General features: G+C 43.9%; 1 long non-coding RNA gene across 2 annotated transcripts in view; it reads right to left on the bottom strand.

The window, feature by feature from the left end:
- Nucleotides 1-24,969, bottom strand: part of LOC308060046 — an 84,278-nt gene that overhangs the window by 51,757 nt on the left and 7,552 nt on the right. Inside the window, exons 3-4 of one of the 2 annotated variants that reach the window (XR_013926574.1) lie at nt 24,366-24,857; nt 1-24,025 (exon numbers count right to left, since the gene is read on the bottom strand). The exon at nt 1-24,025 is cut by the window's left edge and continues 51,757 nt beyond it. This is a non-coding gene — a long non-coding RNA (uncharacterized lncRNA). Of the gene's footprint in view, nt 24,858-24,969 lie in introns of both variants that reach the window. The other variant, XR_013926575.1, reaches the window with a different exon arrangement.

Below are 24,969 nucleotides of genomic sequence, written 5' to 3' on the forward strand. Positions count from 1 at the left end.
GCTTATCAGAGCTTTTCCATGCAGGAGACTTGCACTAGTATTTGACTTTGGGTCAAGAAGTCCTTTATTAAATTAGCAATGCAAATGTGTTTTACTTTATACATGTGGAATTTAAGTGTGTCGGACAGCCTCCCTCTAGAGCACTTTGGGGCTTTTTACAGATTTAGCGTGGGCCAAGAGTTCCAACTCGGGCTCTGAGTATTTCTTTTTGTTTGTTTTATCCTCTGTAAAGACATCTGTTCTACATGGCTCTCCACCTTGGCTGCAATTCAATTTCCACTGACTTCCATGAACTCCATTATGAAACCCAAGTGCAGTCCTCTCTTTGCACCAGGACCAGCCCATGACTCCTGAACACAGACCTGCAGCTGGTGGATGCCCTCAGCCACCTCTCCTGGAGCACATGGCAATGGCGAGCAGCCACCACCTTGAAGAGAGTACACCTCATCCTCCAGCTTGTCTCTCCCCTGCTGACTGACAGTCCCAAGCCTTCGAAGCCATGCTAGAGTAGTTTAAAAATAGGGAAAGCTGAGACAAAGACCTTTATCAGCTCTAAAAGCAGGACAACACTGATGCTTACCCGGCTTGATGTGGTCTTTGCCAGTTGCTAAATGGCTCAAATGATCCCTGGTGGTCAAAGGGGAAGAGGGCAGGACCTGGAACAAGAATTTGACATCTGACATTTGCCAGTCCTGTTGGTGAAGCGGCCAGCCCACGGGCAGGAGCTCCTGCCTGAGCACGCCTGCTGGATCCTCCGCAGCCAGCCCTTCTGGCCTGACAGTTGTAATAATAAATACCGTAACTGGGCTGACATTTTGGCCTGGCAGGGTCTTCCATAAATCTCAGCTGGGAGTGATTGTTTTAAAGAATAATGTTAGTAGATTCATAGTTTGCCCATGAGTTGTTACTTCTAGTGTGGAAGACATGGAGCTGTTTTCAGTGGTGGTTGTTTTCTTTTAACAGCATATGTGGAGCTTTCTGGGGGATGTGGGGAACCTAAAAGGTGTGGGCAGGACTCTGAGAAACCTGTACTGTCCTTGTCACTTGCATCATTCTGTGTGACCATGTGAGGTGCAATGGCAGCCAGGGGAAACTGGAGCCAAAGGAGGAGGGTCAGTTCTGGTCACTGTTAGGGGGCTGCCGGCGAAGGAGAGGGGTTCTTAGCCCACCCCGAAGGGGACCAGGCTATGCAATATACAGACCCAGGTTATGGCAGATGGCACCATCAACTGCACAGGTAATATTTCTCCTCAAGATGTTTTTCCAATTAATTGCAAAGGAAGAAACGGTCACTGATGCCGGGAGGAGGCAAATCCTTCCCACCCCTGATAAGTCCCGTTAGTCTGACTGAAAGATATGATGCATCAGCTTGTGGGGCTGGGCTCTCTAGGCAATGAGCCAGTCTGTTGAACGAGCAGACTGCAGAAAGGGAATGTGGTTGGAGCAGTACAAAGCAGGCCAACCCGACATTTCTTTTGTCTTTTGTGTTGCCTGTGGGTTTAGAAAACATTTTGGAGTAAGAGATCAGGGAGGCAGAGATGCGACTACTGCCAGGCATGCTCAGTCTTCAGCTCCTGCTCTTTTGTCTGCCCCAAATCCCTCCCAGAATCGAGGGGAGACTGAAGCAGAAGAACTGAAAGACAGCCCGTGAGTACCTGTGGCAGGAAAATTGTCTGATGCAGACATGGATGTGAAGTACCGCAGCGTGCCCTGCCACTGCCAGATGCCTGCCCCTCTGCCAGTACAGGAGGAGCCCAACTGTATAAAGTTATAAAGGAGTGGCTTTATAAACTTCAGATGACACTACCCACCTTGTCCCATCTCTTGGACGAGGGATCTTGTTTCACAGCCTCTGCTGAAACGTCCCAGGCACTCAAGCTAAATCAGGAGAAGAAATGTAGCACGGTCTTTCCAGGTTTGAGCAAACGGGTGTGGAAACAAGGTATTTTGGGCATCAGTAAGTGGAGGTTATGATCTCTCCCTCTGATCTGAGTCTTCCATCACAGCTAACGTGTGGTCTGGTAAGATTCATTCATGGATCTGTCTTACCGAGAGTGAGGTCCTACAAGCGACCACTTAAACCTTAGCTGTCCTCTGCTAATCAGGTTGACAAAAACTAATCTCTAACATCAGCCATGAGGCAGCCAGTAACATGATCCCTGTCCCTGAGGTTCCAGGGTAGCACAGAGTCCCGAGACCGTCCTTGTAACTTTGGCCGGTGAAAAGTTGTGGTGCATAATTATTTCTTGGATCACTCGGTATTTGATGCTGTTGATCATCAAATGCTGCTAACCTGTGTGGAGAAGCTGTGAAGATCAGTGGAAGCTCCATGAAATTATTCTATTCCTTCTCCTAAGGCGGAGCCAGAGGAGCCACAAGCACCAGCCATTTTCCTGTGTCCAAACTCCTCCTCTCTGGAAGCTGACAAGGCTTCTTCCATACACGTGTGAAACCACGGGAGATCTAAGGAGATCACACGGTGAGCTAAAGTGCCTGCTTTTCTGTAGACGTTATCTAGGTGTGCATATTCCTTATTGCAAGTGTAATTACTGCTCTCCCCTAATTGTCTTGGTGACTCTCTGAAGCTGGCATCGCACTGCAGAGGAAGTGGCCAGAATGAAGCGGGCAAGTCTGAGATCTCAGTTGTATTAAACAGCTGCATCAGTGTTACTTAAAATCACACGTAAACCAAATTGACTGCGCTAGCTTAAGATTTGCTTGCTTTTTTTTTTTTTTTTTTTTGCATTTTATCTGCACCCTATTTGCAGATACCAAACTGGCTCCTAAATAGATTTAAGCTTAAACCAAAACAGGCAAGGCTTAACACTGAAATGCAAGAACGTCCACTCTGTCTTCTACACCAGATTAACTAAAATAGATTTATAATTATACCTCTAGAGAAACTCATACAAATTCTCCTAGCAGTTTAGACCTAGATGATGACTGTAGAAGCGGAGGAGTACTTTGACATTCTTCCTTCTGTAACTGCTGAGGGCCTGTGAACTTCTGGGCTTTCGTACATGCCCAGGGTATGCACAGAAACAGGAAAGCTCCCTCTCCACCTCACGGAAACCAGGCTCTTGTCTTCACTCTGTTGGGTGCAGCTACGATGGTCCACGTGAAATGATAACTGCGTTTGAAATCACATGCTCAGAGAACTGGAACAAATGGGAGCAGCCTTCCAGTTTACCACACACACATTCCCATCGTCTTGCTGTTCATAAATGTCTCCCTGTTTTCTTCTCTCTGCTATGCATGGGGGTTCTGCTTTGCTGCATGGAGTCCTGGGTAGGGTTTCAGATTTGACCCTGGAAGGCTTCTGAGGAAATGTTCTTCACCGTTTCCGAGACTGGGCCTTCCTTTACAATCAGGATAGCAGGCAAGCACATTTCACAGAAGCAGTGAAACTGTCAAGTGATAGAAGGAAGCTTCTGGACATAGGACTTTCCTGGAAGCTGTATCTAGACTGAGGAAATGTACTTCTGCAGTGATTAAGACGTCTGTAGACATCATCGCTTTCACAAAATGTCAAGCTCGCTCTGTAAGCTATAGAAACACACAAGTGCATGTGTAACCCCTACAGGATTATTCAAGCTCTTTCTGCTATGGGGTGCTAAGGAAGGAAAAGTGGGAGAGGTTATTGTTGCTATTTTTACATGCTTGGGAGCTGCTAAGCAATTGCAATAATGGGAGTCATAAATTACTTCACCAATGCATTTGGAGATGAGACAGTGAACTGACTGCTTGGAGAAATACAGGATAGGTATTCTGAATGGCAGGCGCTGCAGAGAGGGCTCAGGCACTGGGAAAGGGAGAGTGTACAGATGAATCTGGATTTGTGTTCTGCTCCCCCGCTTTAACTCATTTGCGGTGCAAGCAAAGCAGACACCACATTTGCAGTCTGCAAGTTTAGTGAAAGCCTTCACACCTGCTACCTGAAGGATGTTTCAGCAAAAGAAATTCAAAAGTTTATTCAGTGGCTTCTTTTTTTCTTTTGCTGTTCCCAAAAAAGAAGCTCATTCATATGCACTTGACAGTGAGAAGTAAATCTTCAGTGCAGTGCAAGGTGACTTAAGCACATGATTCCCAGGAACAGTAGCGGGAATGCTGCATCAAAATCCTCATGCCAAGGCATGTGAGAACGTCTGTAGATGAATCCACTGCCCTGTGGCAATGGGAATTCTGGTCAATGAATTTTGTGCCGAGTGCTGAAACAAATAAAATCCATGCCACAAATCTCCTGTCTGCAGCACTGTGATTCCCTCTCTTTGAGATTCTGTGCAGACTTCTTCCTGGTGCATTGCATTAATATTAAATTAACAACACACTACTCACATGGAACTTACATTCTAAAAAAAGCTCACATTATGCTGTAAGCCTTTTATTACAAAATAATAGCAGTCGTGAGGTTAAAGTTTGTTCATACAGTTTTCTATAGAACATCTGTACATTTTTTATGGACGATAAAAGCTACATTCCATGTGTAGCTTAGTCATATGAATATAGATAATGAGTAGTTTATTGAATTTCCTTTTAGATTTTACCATTCACTTATATTCATATAAAGCACGCAAAACAGACCAGATTTTTGTAAGCGTTGCTTTCTTTTCAGAAACACTAATTTCTCTGTCAGTGTTCTGCAGAGGATGTGACCTGATATGAAAAGGACCTATTCCTCTAGGATTTAGCTTGTAGCTAGAGGCATAAATCAGAGCTTCTCTGAAGTGCATTGTAATCCACACTGGAGAGACTAAAGAGAAATCACTAGGTCCATATGGAGCAGGACCTTGAAAAGCTTTATGAGGACCACATTCGCTGGAATAATTACCCAGCATCCAAGCCATGGAAGCCCACATAGGCTTCAAAACTGAAATATTTCAGGGGTTTTGTGGCCTTCCATGATGCGGAAGCTGGACAGAAGTTTTATTGAATCTGGCCCTAAATAAGCAAAAGAATTTTGTAATCAGTGTATGGTTTAACAGGAAGCCAGAAAAATTCTTTTAATATTGGAGCGATATGGTGGGAAAGCTTAGCCCTAGATACAGTCCTGGCTGCTGAGCTCAAAAGAAATTTGCCTGCAAGCAGAACTAGCTGGGAGTACAGCAAACTCCTAATTAACCTGAATGGGAAAAAGGTACGTATTGGAATCTCAGGTTTTTACTGTGTATATGTAAGTCATACCTTACTTTTCAAATGCTGACCCTTCACCCAACAAAAATGTTTCCAGTACCTTAAATAGACTTGAATGCTGATCCCCCTCCTTTCCTTCCCATCTTGTAGAAGCACTTTCAATTATCGGTAGAGAGCTCTGGATACAGAGCCAAAGCTCCTTCATGCCATTCCAGGTGTCAGACAGCAGGGACTATTAGAAAGCAATATGTAACAACCCTGAGCCCTGATGGTATTTCAGCATTAAGCCTAGATCCTGGAACAGTTGCTTGCTGTACTGCCAAACATCTTTGAGATAAAAGCTTCGGCAATATTGGTATGGAACAGGCAGATAAGTGACCCCCGCCTGATCATCTAGATTCAAAAGGGACTGCATTATGTGATCCTGTGAACTTGAAATCGTCCCAGTGCTCTCCAGCGAGCCTCGGGCCATGGCAGTGACTGGGAGGGGCAGGTATTCTAACTGCAGTTGGTTTTTCTCACCTTGAACTTTTATTTGCACGTTTTAGATGCAGAGGTTTGGGTAGCGTTAAAAAATGTCCAAAGGGGCATTAAATACCATCTGAGGGTGTTGTGGAGATGCAGGTAAGTGGACAGGGCTTGTCTGGGGTCTAGACGAGTGGATCTGAGCTCATTCCTTTAGCTTCAGAGAATACCTGTACGTGATGATGATTTCACCCGGAGCAGCATGTAAGCATTTCAATAAACAGGGTGTGCATTGTGCAGCAAAATCAAAGCAATGCAGTAATAACTACCCTGCAGCTAAATAGAAGCTTTTTCCACAGCTGAATCCTTAGAGGGATGATGTAGTTTTTAGTCATTCGTCGCCATGTGACTTACTAAAACAATTAACATGCAAAAAAAGTGGTTATTTTGAGTGGTTTGGAGAAGGCTATACAGAGTGAAGTTCTAGCAGAGTGAGTTTCTACCTCTGTTGGTAGCAAAGTGTGTGAAGTGGCCAGGGCTGTGGCTCCCTTCTTAGCTCCCCTTCTAACTTTGGAAAAGTCCCCTGGCCACTTTGGGTTTGCCATTCATTTTGAACTTGAAACTTGTATCAGCTTGTCTAGAAGATCTGCGGACTCCCTGGGCAAACCTGGGTCTAGCACTGGGGTTGAGCCTGATGGGTTTATAATTTGAGCCCTGTGTACATGAGGTTTGAGGTTTTGACATGTAACCAGATGAAACATAATGGTTTCAGCTCAGTTTTGCTTTGAATTTTTGGGTTCAGCTGCACTCCTCACTTAAAGGAAAGGCCTGAAGGTGGTGAAGCTAGCGGAAGAAACCGTCCACTGAGGGCTTCTAGGGGAAAACCAGATAGTTTCACTCAGTCTGACTTAAAATTAAAGCCCTAGGTGTATGGTTTACTGTGGTTTTTATATGCAGTACAATTGCCTGCACCCCATTCTAGGAGGAGAATATAAGAGAGGCAGGTGTGTAACATTAAAAACCCGCAAGATGCTTTGGATGGAAGATCTCTGCAGACAAACCTGGAAACATTGTGAGTGACAACACAGATTTTCCCTTTTCGCATTTCCTTGCCTTGACTCCATTTCCTCCTTCCCAACCATCCAAACAGTACGATGCAAACAAAACTTGTAGGGATTTCATCCGTGAGCTACCCCAAGACTTGCAGGATGGGTCTTTTAGATTTCCCACTGGGTGGCAAGTGGATGCATTCTTGGCCTCAGTCACCACACACCTCACCTCCGATGTCCAGGTTGCTGTGCTTGGGTCCTACCTTTGCTAGATCTGCGGGTCTCCATCTGGCCTTGTAGCTGTGCTCTGCACCTGCAGGTGGGTTGGAGGTCTGAAAAGCCGGTGGAGCCTGAAATCAGCTGTAGTTTGTCAGCGGTTTAAACTCATTTCCATGCTGTCGTCCTGTGGACACTCCAGTGTATAGCCCACGCCTTGACACGCAGCTAACACAGCTAAATAACGGAGTCTCAGTGGAAGAGGTTTCCACAAAAAAATTGTTATTTTCTTAGGCAACAGATTTCAAGGGTATGAAGGCTGGGTGAGCGCTGGGCCACAGTCTGCTCAGGCTGTATCTGTGCCACAAGCACGGAAGCAATTGCCAGTGCTGGATTTAGCTGGCCACCATGGGCTGTGTCCCAGCTTGGGTGAGACACGGGTACTTTCCCCCCTGACTCCCGTGCCAGAGGGACCCTGAGGGGCTGGGCTGTCTCAGGTCGGTGTCATCGCCCCCACTGACACAGAATTTGGGCTGGGGAAAGGAGCACGGGGCCTTTGGGGCCGGCCGGCTCATGGGATGGAGCCAGCTGCTGCTCCCCAGCACCCAGGGGGAAACATCGGAGGGGCAGAGTCTGGCACCGTGCTGTGTAACTTTATTTTAAAGAACTAACTGTGATTTTTATATGGAGTGTTCATCTGCCAAAAATACAGCTCTTTTTATTTAGTGAAATATCCTTTGGAAAACTGTAAAATCATGACAGGTTTTCATATTTATTTTACATTCAGTTCAGGATTATACATGATCAGCTTTAGGGCCTTGTAGGAGCCAAGAGAATATAAAGGTTGTCAGAAAATTGGAGGCTTTATACCAGGCTGTTCTGATTTAACTGGCAGACCATTTAAAGTTGCTGAGATCTGGGGAGAAGCAGAGCTTTTCAGAAATGTCAGTCTGCTGGGGAGAGCGCTGCAGTGTCTGACTGGCACCCACTCTCCAAAGCACTGACCCTAGCGCTGGCAGGAGAAAGGCAGCACCATCTTTAAGCTCAATTTTGTTATTATTGTTCAGAAGTTTCCCCCTTTTCTGAATAGATAAGCTTCCCTTGGAGATGTAGTAGCATCTGGGCTTTCTTGCAGCTGAGTTGAAGCCGCCTGGTTCCCTGAAATGAAGTGACAGCTTTTAGTCTTCCACAGGAATGTGTGAATGTATTCAGGTTCATTTATAACACACAGGGAAGAAAATTGATATTGTGGGGGGGAAAGAGGAAAGAGAAAAAAAGTCTTTGAGGGCTTCATCTGCCCAGGCCGGGAAGCGATGTAATGCATCCACGTACTTCAGCCCACGTGAGCAGAGTAGTAATGGGATGCACACATGCACACGTGTGCACACACACACATGCACACGCGTGCACACACACACACGTGCACAAGCTGGGATCGTTTTCAGCCAGTTATTCCTTCGGTCAAAGGTATTTTTCTTAGTTCTAATAATAAACACTGAAATCTGGGGTCAGCGCAACATACAAAGATAGCCTTCAATATACACAACGCGGGTTACGTCAAACTGTATCCAGTATACAATGACCACATTGTTTCTCCTCTTTTTTTTTTTTTTTTTTTGTTTCCACAAAAGTATAAAAGAGCATCATGCTACAGACAGCACATTTTAGTCTGAAGTGGAACTGGCAGAGGATTTCAATGGAAAGTTGATTTATTTCAAGGGATTATGGGAGTCCAGGGATAAAACTGGCACCCGGCCACAGGGAGAGCCCTTGACCTAGAAGCAGGAACAGTTTTCAAAGCTGTACATGTACATAACTGAGCAGAACACTTTAATTTAGTGCAGAGCATAACCTGAATTCCTTCTCTGAGGGAAGATGAAAGAAAGAAATTTTGATTCTTAGTAGGACGTTGGAAGCTGTATCCAAAGCTCTTTGCCTATTTTACATCTTATTCTGCAGCATTGCAGGAAGCAATTGTTTGTGACAAAAGGCCACTTTCTTCCCTGCTTAACTGGGAAAGCAAATTGAGCTGCCACTCATAAAACCAACTGGATACAGAATTAATTTGCTTTTCCTGATAGACGAAACAAGTTAACAGGCCACTGCAGGTTACTCTCTGAATCAACATATGAAACGTAATTTCATTGTCTTTCCTCCCCCCTTCCTCTAGGCCTTGAGCGGTAATTATAAAGACTTCAAATCTCCCTAGTGACATCAGCTGGTTAAAAAAATTTGGATCACAGGAATAATATAACCCAGAGCCTGCTTTCAGCAGCATTGTTCACACTCCAGAGAAGGTAATCCTATACAAAATGCTCTTCTGTAACTATGCTCTATTAATTTTAGTGGTAGTTTTCAGTAAGCTTCACACTGGGATTCACATCATCTGGCCTATTCCTTAGTCAGGAGGTACAAAGCAGAACAGCAACAGAACAAGTCTTTAAAACGATATTTTGGAGCATTTCATGAAGACCGTGTATTATATCAAACATGCCACAATAATTACATTTACTAAAACTTCCTGAGCAGTAATAGGCTTCTAGCTCGGCTGGCCTTGAAATCAGTCATAAACTTCAACCACCTAATTAAGCGCCTTATTCTGCAGCTTTTAGTCCGGCCAAACATCCGCAGGCATCTGTAGGTATCTGACCTGAATCAAGGGCTCTGGGTTTGAGCCCTGTGTTTCCAGACAGTGCGTCTGACTGATACTGCAAAACCACAAAATGCCAGATGGTTTCAACATATTACGTAGCTCCCTGTATGGGCATCCACCGACAGCGTGTGCCTTCCCGAAAAATTTCACATGCTGAAACAACTTCTTGCAGTGTAGAGACAACACTGCGCCTGAAAACAAAGATTTAACGATGTTGGCGTTGCTCAGCCTCTTGTCAACTTCTGGTCTGGGAAAAAATTTCAGCTGTTCTAAAATTAGAAGATAATGTAACGCTGGTTAGAATAGGGCATAGTCTGGGCAGGCTTCTTCATTATCAGCTTCCTTGTTGAACTTTAATCCTTGTTTTACAACCCTTCCACTGTTTTGGGTTGAGCTTGCATCATGGGCACAAGCTGCCCGTCGGGGCAGATTTGCAGAGCAGTTTTGTTGTGTGCAGTGAAACAAGACTCATGGATTCGTCTGACTTGTCACCTGTAACGAGTGGGACTGGGGGGCCATCCCACCACCCGGCCTGTGGCTGGGGGGATCCCACCTAGGAGGCTTGTAGCCTGGGGGGGCCAGGGCCAGGGAAAGCCATCCTTTTGCTATGTGACCTAAAGGAATCTTGACGGAGACTAGGTCCCCTTGCATGCTGACTGGTTTGCTGGTTTCCTCATAACTCGCACACAAATACCCTGGATCTCTGGGGAGATGGGAAAGAGCCATGAAGCCAGCTCTGTGCGACAGAGAGAGCCTCCCTCCTCAGTGTACGCATTCAGCCTTTTGCCAGGCTCTGGAGAGCAGGCCCTGACCCTTTGCATTTCCCGAGCTAAGTCTTCCAATGCTATGAGGTTCTCTGGGCACCCAAACTGTGCCTCTGGGCATGCCCTGAACCAGCACTGGCAAAACTGGTGGGCTTGGTGCCCGCTTTGCTGCTTAACCTGGGAAGGAGAAAGGAGGTAAACTCGGCTCTCAGAGGAGAGCCGTTCGGTTAGTCCTGCTCCCCTAACGCATGCAGTCAAGCCCTAGACAAGGCAGCTTTACCCGTGTGTACCTTTGTCTAGCTCTGGCATTTGGGATCCAGTGCCAGGTACTGCAGGAGATGCAGGCAGTGCGAATGGACGGGGTAAAACCTGGCTGTGTTTGTCCTGCAGGGGAGTTTGAGCCCAGGAGCCCCATGAAATGCAAGGGTATTAAATCCTGCCTGCAGACAGCTGCCAGAGTCTTTCCTTGAGCATACCAGCTTCTTCCAAAGCTGTAAGAATCGGGCCTTGCAAGTCTGATCCTGAAATGAGCAACACCAAAGCGTCTCCCAGCACGTGCTGAACACAGCGATGAACTGGTAACTCATTTTAGCCCTCATGCAGGGGACGGGCAGTTGCACGGATTTGGTAAGGCCAGCTTTGTGCTCAGCATCCCCACTGTGATGTTCAGGAATTCCTGAGAGGCTGCCATTACAGGGCAGGTACCACCATGCTATGTAACACGGTGTACATCCCTTTACCCCACGTCCTCCATGTCCCTTCTGAAGAAGTTTTAGATTTGAGATGTCACAAGTAGTCTAGATGTTGATGCAGACCTTGCAGTCTAGGGTATTTACCCTGCGTGCATCCTGCTGAAGAATTCTGCATCAGGATTTCATGAAGAGATATGGAGGACAGGAGATATGCATTTTCTTTAAAGGTTGAAAAAAAGTCATCCTGGTGTGTGGAATGCTTTTTGCAGCCAGGTTACCAGGGACATTCTGTACGCTTGAACTCATTTTCAGCTTATGTTGTAACTCCCCTCCTTGGCATTAGTGCTAGTAAGTTTGTAATCAAATACATGGCAGCCGCACCGCTGTGCCAACAAGGTTGCTTTTAATTCACAGCCCTGTCTGTGGTTTGGTGGGAAAAACATAATTATGAAATCCCTTGGGAAAGGGCTGTCTTGATGTGGCCAGACGTCTTACCAGTAGTAAGTATTTATGTAGCATCTTTTCTACTGATAGAAATTAATAAAAAGGAAGACTAGAAACACTTTCTGTTGCTTTTACAGAGCAAGGAAACATGTAAATTATTTTACCATGTGTTGCTTATAATTACTCTCATATCTACTAATTATGGCAAAGAACAGGAGAACTCTAATGACAGTGGTGTTAACAGAATAAAATTTTAGTTACTTTAGCTTTAGTGAACAATTTGTCTTCCTCAACTTGATTGACTAATATCTTAGTTGACAAGACTCCCCATTCTGTATATTCATTTTGTAGTTAGAGAGGGATTGTTTATAATTTACCGTTTAAGTCTGAGTGCTATTATTTTGCACTGTCAAAGAGCATCTGTTACACTAGATAGCTCTTCGTGTGTTAGCACCACACAAAATAAAGCACACCATCCACACCAGCTAGCTGGTTTGCTGGTTTGCTCAGAACATTATGAGCACCCTGCAATGTTCAGCTGAGTAAAGGTGAATTTCTTTTGAATGGACAGAAAATGGAATTGCATAAGTGAACTCTGGGCAGTCATTTACAGCAGGCTGAGCTTGGGTTACCTGTGTAGCGCTCATTCACACAAGCCGTTCGATCCAGATTCAACACTCTGGTTCTCTGCGTGGGGTAAAAGCCAGGCTAAAATTTGGTTGTAGGGATTCGATTGTGACTCGATTATCACTACAGGCATCCCAGGGTTTTAACCACAAGCTTTCCAGAAGGTAGCCTATGTACTTGCTGCTCCTATAGGGCAATTTATAAGCGGACTGTAACTAGAAGAGCTGAATTAGATATAACTGTGTGCAGGCAAACTCTGGCATAGCTTTCACGGTTGGCTTTGCCCGTACAGACAGAGCCAAGCCATTTCAAACCACATCAGAATTAATGTCGTTTACCTTGTGACAAAACCTCAAACCCCTTCAATGAACCCTAGCAAGAGACCTGTCATATTCAGGGCTGGTTATGAAACTTCACTTCTTTTATGCTCAATTATAAGTCTTTATTTCTGTTTGTTTGTTTGTTTGTTTGTTTGCCTGCCTGCAGAGTGCAGTAAAAGCAGTGGTTTATGAGGCTCCATTTCCCTGTACCTCAGTGGAGAAGGCAAGCAAGGGCTTTCAATAGCGCAGCTGGCACCAGGCACATCTCATTTGCCAAAAAGGTACTGTGCAAGGTTTTACTACTACTGGCAAGATCAGCACCCTTGTTCAGTCATGTTACAGCGCTGAAGTCATAGAACATACCATCACTCTCATAACATCACTATGAGCATGATGCTTCTTCCTACAGAAATATTGGCTGTGTCCTCATAGACGAAGTCAAGTCATACACTGACTGTAGGTGGGTAACTGTTCGGCACGGGGCTCCTGTGCAGCTGAGGTGGCAGCCCAGCCAGCCTTCATGGAAGCTTTTCCTTTTCAAAGCAAAGCTGACCATCGAAAGCCCAGAATACACAGTTCATTTCAGCTGTGGTTGTGGATCCCCATAATTTTAAGAAATCAGGACTTACGTTACCTGTTAGAGACCACACAGCTCGTCAGTGATGAGCATTGTACTTTTTCCAGTAGACCCGCAAAAGTATGAGGTTTAAAAGAACATGAAAAACTTTCTTCAAATGTAATAAACTATAAATAACAAAGAATTGCACATCACTAGTTACATCAAGCATTTATTGTTCCATTCTACCTCGCATTTCCTTTGATCTATTTTTAAGTCATTACAAACTTTGTTAAAGTCCAAATTCCACAATCTCCCCCCCATTCCCAAAAGCATCCTTTTGCCTTGGACTCACATTTTGAGAAGCCTATTTCTTTTGTGTTACTAAAATGCCAAGATTTTAATGGAATGCTTTATTAGGTTTCCAAATGCTTCTGGCCAATAACAAGCAAAGTTCAGCTCAGTAGTTTTAATCTCAGAAACATCAAATCTGTTTTCCCTGCATGTGAGAAGAGCCATGCAGCTCTTAAGAAGATTAAAGCTATAAATTCTAACATTACAGGGGCCAGTGCTTTCACAGTCCAGATCAGTCTGGGTTATTTTATGCAAGATTTTCCTCACGTGAATGTCCCAGACTATTGATAGCTTTCAGTTTTGCCTGGGCTTCCCCCGCCGCCCCCCCGGCCCCGTACTCAGGTATGCTATTTGTAGAAGGTGGATACTACATTCCTTTTTCTTTTCTTCTTTCTCTCTGCTTTATTTTAATGTTAAGAGGCAAATTATATCATTTTCATTACCAGTGCAGCTCACAAAACCATCTGTTACTCAAAAACATCAGGATCAGCAGTCATCCTCCCTCAAAATAAGCAGCTGTAAATCTAGAGTGCCTATACTTTCTAAATGCAGAGAGGCTTTTACATTAATCTCCCGGACTTGCTGAGTAGCTGGTACAGTGCCCAAACACAAGTAAGTAAACTCAATTAGTAAAAATAGACATGATGGTGCAGTTCAATATATGGCATTTAAGCACGTGTGCTACAAACCAGCAGTGCTCAGTTCAGGTCCCAGAGACCCTACTTTGTACATAGGATTTGGTTGTTTTCATGTTTACAATGCCTTGTGAAAAACAACAGTAGCATTTTATCTTCACAAAGGTGTAGTACTGCTGTCATTTACACAGGTGTAAACCTGGAGAAACTCAGCTGACTTGTTAGGCTGTGGCTGTTCAGCAACTCCAAAAAATTGCATTTTTCAACTGGCGCTTGAAAGCCAGTACACAAAGTAGCTTTAATGTTCATGTGTTTTATATATGCAGAATTACACGGAATGTACTACTGTAGGCAGATAAGAAACATTTGCAAGAAACAGATACTTTTTGGAGCTTTGTTCTGCATAACAGGGCAAGTCTGGGTACATTAATTTGCAGCTTAAGACTGTAGAGAAAGTCTCCTTCTTTACCCCTTTAGCAATTTAGCAGACTACACCTCTTTTTTTATGGCAAGCTGATCAAAGCCAAATTATTCAAGCACAAGTTCTCTAAGATCCCTGTGCTCTGCTGCGTAACAGAAGGGCTTAGGTCTGGGTGTGGTGTTCTTGACCTTCTAGTCTTTTGTCTTTCCAGCCTGTTTTCCTTCCTCTGTCTGCCCGGTTTTAGCCAGGAGAGCGATCTAAAGAGACCCTGTTTGTTTTCCGTGCACATTATGATAGGCTGCCATTGTGTAATGACATACAGTATGCAGGATAAAACACCCTGCTTATTATAGCGTAGTTAAAAGGCCTGTCACTGTTTCCATTTCAAATTCCTATTTTCAGGAGTTTACTACTGAGCCGTAACAAATTGCAGGCAGGAAACTTGGCAGTCACATTCCCAGCCTAAGAGCAAATTCTTTTACCAACTTTAAATAAATAAATTAATTAATATTAATGGCATGTGCTCCCAGCATGCAAAATAAAGGAGGTTTTGTTATTGTTTTGCTTTGTTTTATCCTTGAAACAAAAGATGAAGATTAAGGAGAGTATTTACATACTGAGTGTCCCTATACAAGAGTTACACAACAGACCAGGAGCAGTGTTACCAAGTGATGGAGAGCATTATCTGGTGGGCATTCCTAATTCTCCTAACAGGAGTATCAATACAGAAGGGCTATTAATTAACACATACAAGAAAAAGCTGGGAAGAGCAAGAGGCAGTTGTATATCACAATTACTTACAATGCTGACAAACTACGGCTTGATAACCACGATGGGTGAGAGTGAAATTCTTTGGGGTTAACTTAAAAGGAACAAACATCAAACCAAAACAAAATAGTAACACCGCAGAGTTGAAGGGTTTGAAGTAGAATAACTACTAGGTGAAACATTTTCACGGTGAACATATTTTCAGTATATTTTAACGATCCAGGTTTTAATTATACAGCCAGATATTTCAGAGTCTGAAGTCCTGAAATAAGCAGAAAACAGTTTCTGGTCTGTTGTCCAGATAGCAGAGATTTCACGATGGTACATGCTCCTAGCTTATTTTTCTCTTCACTGAGGATTTGAGCACTATAAGCAATCTAGGAACTAGTGACCATAAACTACATGAATTCAACATGCTGTTAAGGGAAGGTAAGTAGCAGATTCAGAGGAAGCAACATACTGGAACTTAAGAAACCAAATAAACATTTTGGCTTGTAAGAAGCATTAAAAATACTAACATGTAAAAAGATAGGCGAATCCTCAGAAAGCATGGTAAGGTAGGGAATGTCAAGTTGCAGTTCTTCTGAAGAGGAAGAAAAGGGGCTTGGTGGTTGTTGGAATTCTTGTTTCGTTTTGTTTTCGGGAAATTATATTTTTTTGTAGGTTAAAATAAGAAAACACCGTTATTTCACCTTTGGAGAAATCTGCCTTTTTACCTGCCGATCTTTTGAACTTTCTGAAAAATCAGCTGGTCTCAGAACCGCACTCTTTTCTCAGGGGATAACTGTTCTGAGAGATATATCAAATAATGCAGTACCTGGCTGCAGCATTTGCTGCAGGCAGCCTGTGTGCCTATGTTGTGAACTCTCTGGGGAGGAAACTTGGCCTCACATAAGTGATCTGAGCATCTAGTTCAGAGAGGAAAGGGGCCTTGATCCTCATTTAGGGATCTGAGGGGTTATTAGAATATGAAAAAAAGATTTTAGGAAATCACCAAGGAATAACTTCCATGAGAAGGCTTTCATTTCCAGCTACACCATGCAGATTTTTTTATCTCATTGGACAGGCCTTAAATGTGTTCAAGGTTGAGATAAATGTGTCTTGGTTCAGATGAGTGTTTCTGAAGGCCCAACCGTGACTCCTGTACAAATTGAAGCTTTCAGGGATTCTTACGGAGGCTGCCAGCTCCTCTTCTGCAGTTTTCAGGATGATCTCTACAAGGGACTCGAAGAAACCGTTCAGCTTGGCAGTGACTCATGCTGAGCTATAAGCTTCTGGGAGCATTCTTGGGAACCTCTGATACTCTGAAGAGTCTCTGTCGAGAGACAACACTGGGGCTGGGATGCTTGCCCAGATTATAAACTGTGCAGGAATTTCTCTACAGCTGATAAACTCTGTGCAGGACCCTGCAAAGTATATACCTTTTATAACAACACCTACAGGCTCTCAGAAGTACCTTTTGGGGCAGCAACCACCGGCATACAGTACTCGTGAGCTCTGTCCCTTCTGCCCACTCCTCCCACACTGGACACATGGTTTGACTGTGAGAATTAAGGCGTGACTTGCTGTTTCCCACCCTCCCTGCTCCCCCCCCCCACTATACATTTGTAACCAGCAGAGGGAAACAGAGGGGCTCCACAATTAGAGGAAGCATGTGTGATAAACGATGAAGGCTCTACAAAGAGTATATCCTACATTAAAAAAGGGCTGAAGCCTTAATGCAGCGGAGGGGGCAAAGTCTCTTAAATACAGCTTCAATTTGCAAGATTATAGGGGGGTATAAAAAAAAAAAGTATGGTTTGAGCTGTGTGTGGAGGTGGCTTGCTTTGGAGGTGAGGGAGGTGGTAGTGCTTGTTTAGCCATCATGTTTACTTTGGGGCACAGTGTTACTGCTGGGGACAGACCGGCAAAAGGAGCGGTATCCAGAGAATAACACCAAAAGCGACTGTGGAAGGGGCAGAGGTGGTCTTGGCTGGGACTCTCTCTGGGCTAACCCAATTTGCATTTATTGGCAGGCAAAGGGTGTTGATCTGTGCAGTTACTGCAGAGTAGCTGGTGTCCTGTAAATCCACACCCTTGACTGCCTCACTGCAACATGTTCATGAAGACATTCCCTCAAGCACATAGCTAACTTTATATGTATGATTCAGAATCATTAAGACAACGGGACAGCTTGTATACCTTGAATCAGGCACCAAGTTTACACACCTAGCTGAAGACGGGCCAAATAAGGGAGAGAAATGACTTAATAGTTATTACCTAAGAAATGAGATGTATCATGGAAAGGAAAGAGACAGATTAAATGGCAGGAAAACCATCTGGTAATCCCACTTTTGTAGCATGTTGTGTTTTTCAGACCCGTTACGCATGTAAGTGTGTGAAATAATCTCCTGAGGTTGGTGGGAGATGTCCTATCACTTCAGATTTTTAACACCAGAGTGGGATGGTTGGCAGAGATAGTTTACGAAATGGGAAGGGTTTTAGTCAGTCTGTGTTGCTAAACAAGTACGAAAGAAAACATAGATAGAATCATGGGTTTATTTTTGTTTATATTAATACTGCTTTCTCTTCTCCTTGATATGTGGAACTGTTGCTTTTCTGAGTCCTTGGCTCAGTCTTGGGGAAAGACAGTATTCTGTATTGCTTTAATAGTAGTAATACTTGTACTTCACTGTGTCACCACTGTTCCATGAGACAAAAGGATAATTTTTACTACCCTTATTCTACAGACAGAAGAGCAGAGGGAGTGAGGATGTCACAGGACTAAGACCTAGGGACTAAAAACTAGGTTAGGATTGCCGGTGAAGCAGCGATGTCTTTAATGGATCAGTTTGTGTCACAACCTTTCCAGCTTGGAAGAAGGATAATTTAGGGGGAATATGACAGATGTTTGCAAAGTTCTGGGTAGCATGAATAGTATGGGTAGGGACTGGCCATTCTCTGCCTCGGTACAAGAGCTGGGAACATTGAATTCCTGGAACTGGAAGCAGGCAGCATAAGGTGATCCTTCTTGCCTCAGGGACTTGACCTGTGCATCGTGACATAGCAGACTGTGGATGCTTAGAGCTTACATATGCTGATGGGGGAGACCGTACAAGTCTTGGGAGGTAAATCCATTGAGGGTTACTAAATAGGCAGAAATCACATCCTGCTCAGGAAGCCCCTTAAGCTGAAAATAGTGGGAGGCTGGAGAGTATGGGGGTGGGGGGTGGGGGGAAGTTGTGTATAATGCCCACATCTCCTTAAGCGTCTGTTTATGACCACTGATGTCTTGTGGCCACTGTGTGGCCCTTCTTATGTCCTACTGCGCAAAGAAGACAAGAATATAAAATGTGCAAAATCCATAGTGAGGAACCTTTCCAGAACCAGCATCTCTTGAGTAGAAACAGCTTGTCCTGAGATGGTCCTGCCCCTAGGTGTCCACTCCTCTCTTGGCTATTCTTGACCCCATGGCAGAGCAAGCCATGCAAGAGTGACTCTATACCTGTGATGGAACCTACACTTCATGAGGGTTTGAGAATTACAGTTTTTGGAGAGGCCCTGCAGCAGAAGATGTGCTCTGGGAGAAGGCTAAGAGGTGCTTTAGGTGAGCTTTAGGTGTTTCTGGTGTACTGGGTGCTCAGCCAAGTTCCATTTCAGAAAACTGCTTTCACACTGTTGTGTTTTTCTCGTAATTACACCGTGCCAGGGCTTCTAGAGCTTTGAACAGGCATCTTTTGTTACCTTAAGTATAAATAAATTAATAGTAGCATATGAAGGTGATGTGACAGCAGATCCAAAGTAGGAAGACAGGTATAAATGGGAGCTCTCCTGTGGAAAAAGCGGGCAGAGTGAAAAAAAGAGACATGATAGGACATTTCAGCCAATACGGGAACAATTATTGCCTTTAGTTGAAAGGCCTTTGCTGAAGGGTAAAAAAAGAACACAGGAATATGGAAAATCACTGAGGGAAAGATGCTGCCTTTGTGCAGCAAGAAGTCAAAGTGATGCCAGTCTAGTTACAAAATGGTCTGCACAAGCAGAAATAACTCCAATTTAAAGTGATATCCTACCTCAGGCTCCCTGTCACTTTTCTCAGAACATTTAAAAAAAAAAACCCAACCAACTGTGAAGTTACAGGGTTCTTTGGACATATCCCTGTGACCTTGCAGAAGAAACAGGAAAAATACCCCCTCGTCTTGTAAGTGGGTGGAAGGTAAATGTTTAGCATGCTCACCTGGGTTGCTGGCCAAAGCCTTGCAGGCTGAGGACTTCTTACCCTCCGGGCAATACACTCCCATGCCTGCAGTCCACCTCTGCCTGAAGATTTTCCAATTGACCATGACTATGGATCAGTCTAAGTGGATACAGCAATTCCTTCATACCAAAATCATCACACTGAAATTCATGTTTATGCACTGTCCAAAGTTGCTACTCCTGTGCTGCAGGTGACTGCAGTTTAGTTGCAGACAATACCTTTCGAAAACAAAGAAATACAGCTCTTTCCTGTGTCAAAGATGCCTGTATTTCTGTATATATAAATATATATGAAAGATTACTGTATTTCTGGTTCATACTGTATTAGTTATTAGTTTTCTTTTTGACAGCATAGTGAAAACATAGATACAAAATAACTTTGGTCTTGGACATAAAGCAAAATTTACTTACCTCTGTCTTGGAACCAAGGCATGAGCCCAGGTTTACCAATATTGGCTTAATTTGGTAAACTTCAGTTCTGAATTTGCATGATTTTGTTTTGGGGCCAAGGCCTATGTGTATCACATTTTGTGAGGAGGTAGAGACAGTGAGAGTAGAAAATAGCTGTAACTCATATGTTGTGCTTTTTCTCAACAAAAGATCAAGATTTTTAGTGTGTGAACAAAACGTGCAGGCTTGGCATCAGGATTGATCACATTGGCTCTGAAGGTCTGGTAGGTCTATGATCCATGAGGTAGGAAGGATTTGTGCAATAGACCAGAATAGCTCAGCTGGAGCCATTAAAGGACTTAGGAGTCAAAAAATCTGTGTTTTCAATTCCCAGGTCTGCTCAAAGAGCTAAGCAGCCCATTCTAGCCCGTTCCCACCCTCCCTTAAAAACTGATCGCACTTACCAAAACATGTATAGCATTGGCCAGAGTCTTTAGAAACTACATTGCCTTATATACGGGTAAGAGGCTTTAAGAAAGGTCAAGAGTTATTTCCCAACCCTAAGTGTTTACACGATAGATGCTAATCTAATCTGTCTAGACCATAACGCCCTTAACAGACAGAAAAAAAAACCTGGCAAGTGAACTCCCAGATAAGTCTCTGTACCAGGTATGATTTAAAGGGACAACACGTGTCTCTTGCAATGGCTCGTGGCCTCTGGCTGCTCCCTGCGAGCAGCTGGGAGCCCTTTCCCAGACACCAGCCGGTGGATTCTCCCTAGGTCTGCACTGTGATTTTGATAGAATGTTAAGCCTCATTAGCAGCACTGCCTTGGCATCCCTGGAAACCAAGCATTTTCCAGAGTAGAGCTTCCCCTCTGTGCCCTGCTAGTGTACTTTGACCCCAAGATGAGGTGATCACTTCTAGGAATAAGGCGCAGTTTAGTTTCCATTTGTGCTTGGCCCTTCTGCTCACACCAGCCGCTGGGGTAACTGCAGTGCCAGAAGAAGTGTACGGAGGCCAGGACATGGAGGGATACCTCAGATGGCTTAAGTCCACAGGCTATAAGCACCTAACAGGTCCTAATAGTTATTACTTAAGAGGTGTCTACAGCAGTTATGCACCTCTAGAGAAGGGCTTAGCACTTTTTTTGTTCCACTGGTCACTGCTGGAACAGCTTATGGGGCTCACTGTGGCTGTGGTCCATCCTGGCATGGTCACTGGTAGGTTAGCTGGTCTTCCCAACAGATCGATGACCTGTAACTGACTGACAACTTATTCAAACGACTAAATCAGTCTTGATTTTAAGACTTCAGAGGATTCATCAGTTTTCTTAATCCCTTGATGAATTGCTTTGCCTGTTTGAAAAAAGCAACAACAAAAGCTTCTTATTTCAGATCTGCATCTAAGGACCTACTGTTATTTTAAAGCTATTGAGAAGCTATTGTTATTGAGAGAGGACTTTGCTTCTTTTAAAAAATCAAGACAATGATCAAGTAAACATTTTTTTACCTAAATATCCCATTACCTATATGATAAAGCTTGACAAATAATTATTTGTACAGCGACCCTACAACCCATACCTAGCCACAGAGTGGTAAAATAACGGAATTAACATCAGCCTTTCCTTTGAATTCACTTGCAAAGGACCTCAGCATTTTAGACCATAAGATTTTTCTCTTTGAGTCACAGTGTAGTACTACACGTTTGCTTAGTCTTTGTGAATTCTTTGCTCTTATTTCACTAAATGCTAATTTGCGTGAGATACTTGTGGCTTTAAAGGGACAGCATTGGCCTTCTGTGTCTACCAGTCTAATTTCCCTCCATCTCAAAACAATCGTGGAGTTCTGCAGAACATCATCAACATCCCTGTTCTGACAGGAGGTACACTCATTTCTGTGTGAATACACAAAAAATAAAGACGTTAGTTATATTTTATTACGCTCACACAAGTGGCACTTCAAGTTATACATCCCAGATACATTAATTGTTCAGATTGTGTACATTTTTAACTTCCCTGAGGAAAGCATACCTTAATTAGCCAGCTGTAATCCAAACTATAGTTTCACATTTGTTAAAGCTGTTAAAATATCAGCACGTAAGTCTGAAATAATGAAAATAACTGCATTAGCAAAAGTTATCTGAATGTGAGAGGGCTATAAATAGATAGGAGGTGGATTGGACAGTCGGCGGATTCCGAGTTGGAATAAAAACATCTTACTTAAGCCAAAAACATGGCAACCAATATTTTCTGTTATAAAAATATTTGAGATGAATTTCATTTTTATGAAAGCTGTCTGAAATGGAAATGAATAGCAGAAGTTCTCTCTTTATTTACAAGCCAGTGTTAACACCTTAAGTGTAAAGCAAGGCACCTCAAGAGCAATGGCAACAAACCTTTGATTGTATTAAAAAATCCTTTTTGCCAGGGGATAGGAATGACTGTATGGTCATGTTCTCTCAGCGTAACCTCCACCTTGATAGTGCTTGTCATCTGAGCAAATTGTACTATAGGTCTGTGAAGTGGATTACTACTGTCCACTAGAGGCTGTAATGAGACCAACAATGTCATTTTATGACAAATTGAAGACCTAGACTGTAATGATCAAAAATTGTGAAATTACTTATCACACTCAATACAATCACCGGATTTCCCTGAATGTGATTTTTTTTTTTTTTAAATTTCTAACTTCTTATACCTCTTATTCACCCATTTTTTGTAGATATTATTAATGGTATAAAACATGCAGTGTAGATGACACATCACAACTAGTGGATTGAAAGACAGTTTCTTCTAGACAGTGGACATCTTGCATGTCAAATTGATTAATATCTTTTGGTCAATACTGTATTCAGCTGGGAGTCATATCAGTTTCAGCACATCACCAGCAGTAAATAAAAATGCTTGAGTCAATGTGGGTTCATGTCCCTCTGACCACCGTGGTGTCAGAGCCCCTCTCTGTACTGTACTCAGCCAGCGGACTAGCATCTATCTTGGATCTCCGCTCTCTTTCTCTCCCTCAAGGGGCAGGAAGGTCTGCAATGAAAGAGTTTTGTTTTGGAAGTTTGCTGCTGCTTTGGTGTATGTACCTCTTGCTACGTGCCCTCCTCGGAGGGGGCAACATGATGGGGTTTATGGTGGCTCTTAGCTGCTGTGAGAGTACACTGCAGGAGTTTTGGGTAGCCCTTGACCAGGACCTGACTGCTTCGGTTCTGAGTTCTCTTTATTCCTGTTGTCTGAACTGCCCTGTTGGCAGGTAAAGTCACATTTACCTTCTACAGCAACTGACTTTCTTCTCTGGCTTAGTTCTGCGCTTCTGGATCAATAAGCTGCAGTGCCTTTAGAGACACTGAGGGTCCTCCGTCCCAGCCATTCAGCAAAGGTCACATTCAGGTGCTGTTTCCCACCCCCACTCCTTCACCGGCACCCCCATATTTTGTGGTATTCTTTGTGGACGGAATATATAGAGCCCCCGTGTCGGCCCTCAGCAGGGGAGCTGCAGAGGCACAAGGACATATTGTGACATGGCGGTATATCCTGTGTTGTCGGGCAATGTCCGTGGAGGCGTAGTCCCCTCATTTCTTGTCTGTTAATGCAACCAACATATATCAAGTCAAAACAGAGGTGAGGAATGGCTTGTGAACCTGACGTGGTGGTGACAGTTGTGGCACTTCCCAAAGCCATGGGCTAAGGCTGCCTGCTGGCTCAGGAAAACAATATTGCTTTGACTTACAGTGGACTTAGATCTTAGGGGTCTCTTTTCAACTCTGAAGCAGAAACACAGACAATGGTGTAAAAGCCTGGAGTGTTGGCAAAAAACGTGGGTCCTGTGGCAAACACCATAGCCACAGAGTGGAGGAATACACAAGCCTCTTACATGAGCCTGCTACAAAAGGGAAAGTTGCCCAAAGCTTGCTTCAGCATGAATGTGGCTTCTCTTTCTCTGTGTGTGCCACACCTCTTGGCAAGGTGAACCTTTGAGAAGGAAAGATTCCTTTCTCCTGAGGTAACACTCTGTACAACTGGAATAAAAAAGGTGGCAGAAAGGGAGAATGCTGCGTACTCAGAATTAAACCCTGATGATGGGTCTGCAGCCTCTCTGGGGCTTTCACTTGATTTTCAGTTATCTCCAGTCTCTGTCTCTCTCCTTTGGTTCCTTTTATTAAATCAATGAGCCTTGCATTAGCTGGGTAAAGATAATTTTGCTGTCTGCTTTGCTGCTGTAGGTTCACTGTCTCGTAGTGCTGAGCGGCACGTTTGTCCAAACATCTTGGCCTGTTGCTGCTTCTGTCCCCAGACCTCTCCTAGAATGGAAAACGATGTTGGGTTTCATAGTGAACCTGAACTAAAGATGCAGCAGGCGCTGTGGTAAAAGATCCTTATGTTTCATAGAGCTAGTCTACATTACAGTATCAACTCTAAATCAAGAGCACTGCAGCTTACAATGTTATTATTACATTCTCTAGCAATTACGGTGAACTAGTGCAGTCATTTATAGAAGGGACTACTTTGCTGATCTGCATAATGACAGGCTGAGTCCTAGGGTACTTTGCATCTAGACTCTAATGCTAGATTTAATGCTAAAATCTAATGCTAATATATAATGGACACATAGGAGATATACCTGCACTAGAAACACGGTACCTTGGAGCTTATTGTTGTGGCAGACTGGTACAAGCCGCAATGAACAGCCTGGTCTGGATGGCTGTGTTATAGGGAGTGCACATCTGAGGCCTGTGACCCCGCAGCATCCCGCTCCACAGAGCTGGTACATAACAGCCTTTGCTATTCATGCAACATTTTTTGCAATGTCCTTGGGGTGGGGAGAAGCTTCATCTGTGCTGTACCTCCCTTCCTGATGCCAAAGCAGAGAGTGAATGGCTCCTTATGGATCACTGTCAGGTTGCATGCGAGCATAGCAGCCCGCTGTCCTTCGGCTCTATTCCTCCCATTCATTGCTTCCATAATTTTGTTTCTCTAAGTTGTACCTGGCTTGGTAATTTGATGTTTTGCCTTTTCTTCTAAGACCTGAAGACCAGACTGAGCCAGTCCAGAAGGAGGATACTTCCTCTGGTCTCTGGTTTGCATCCGTGCTCCTTATTTGCCCATCGCTGCAGTTTATGGCACTGCAGAGACCTGTGTTCAGAGAAGTAAGAGGGTAAGGAGCTGATGCTGGAGCCACCGGGAAGTGTAAGTTGACTTGGTGGGGGTGGGGGTGGGGGCTGGCAGCAGATTTGGGAGAGGCTCA

Source organism: Falco punctatus, assembly GCF_963210335.1.
Source record: "Falco punctatus genome assembly, chromosome: 3".
Lineage (NCBI taxonomy): Eukaryota > Metazoa > Chordata > Aves > Falconiformes > Falconidae > Falco > Falco punctatus.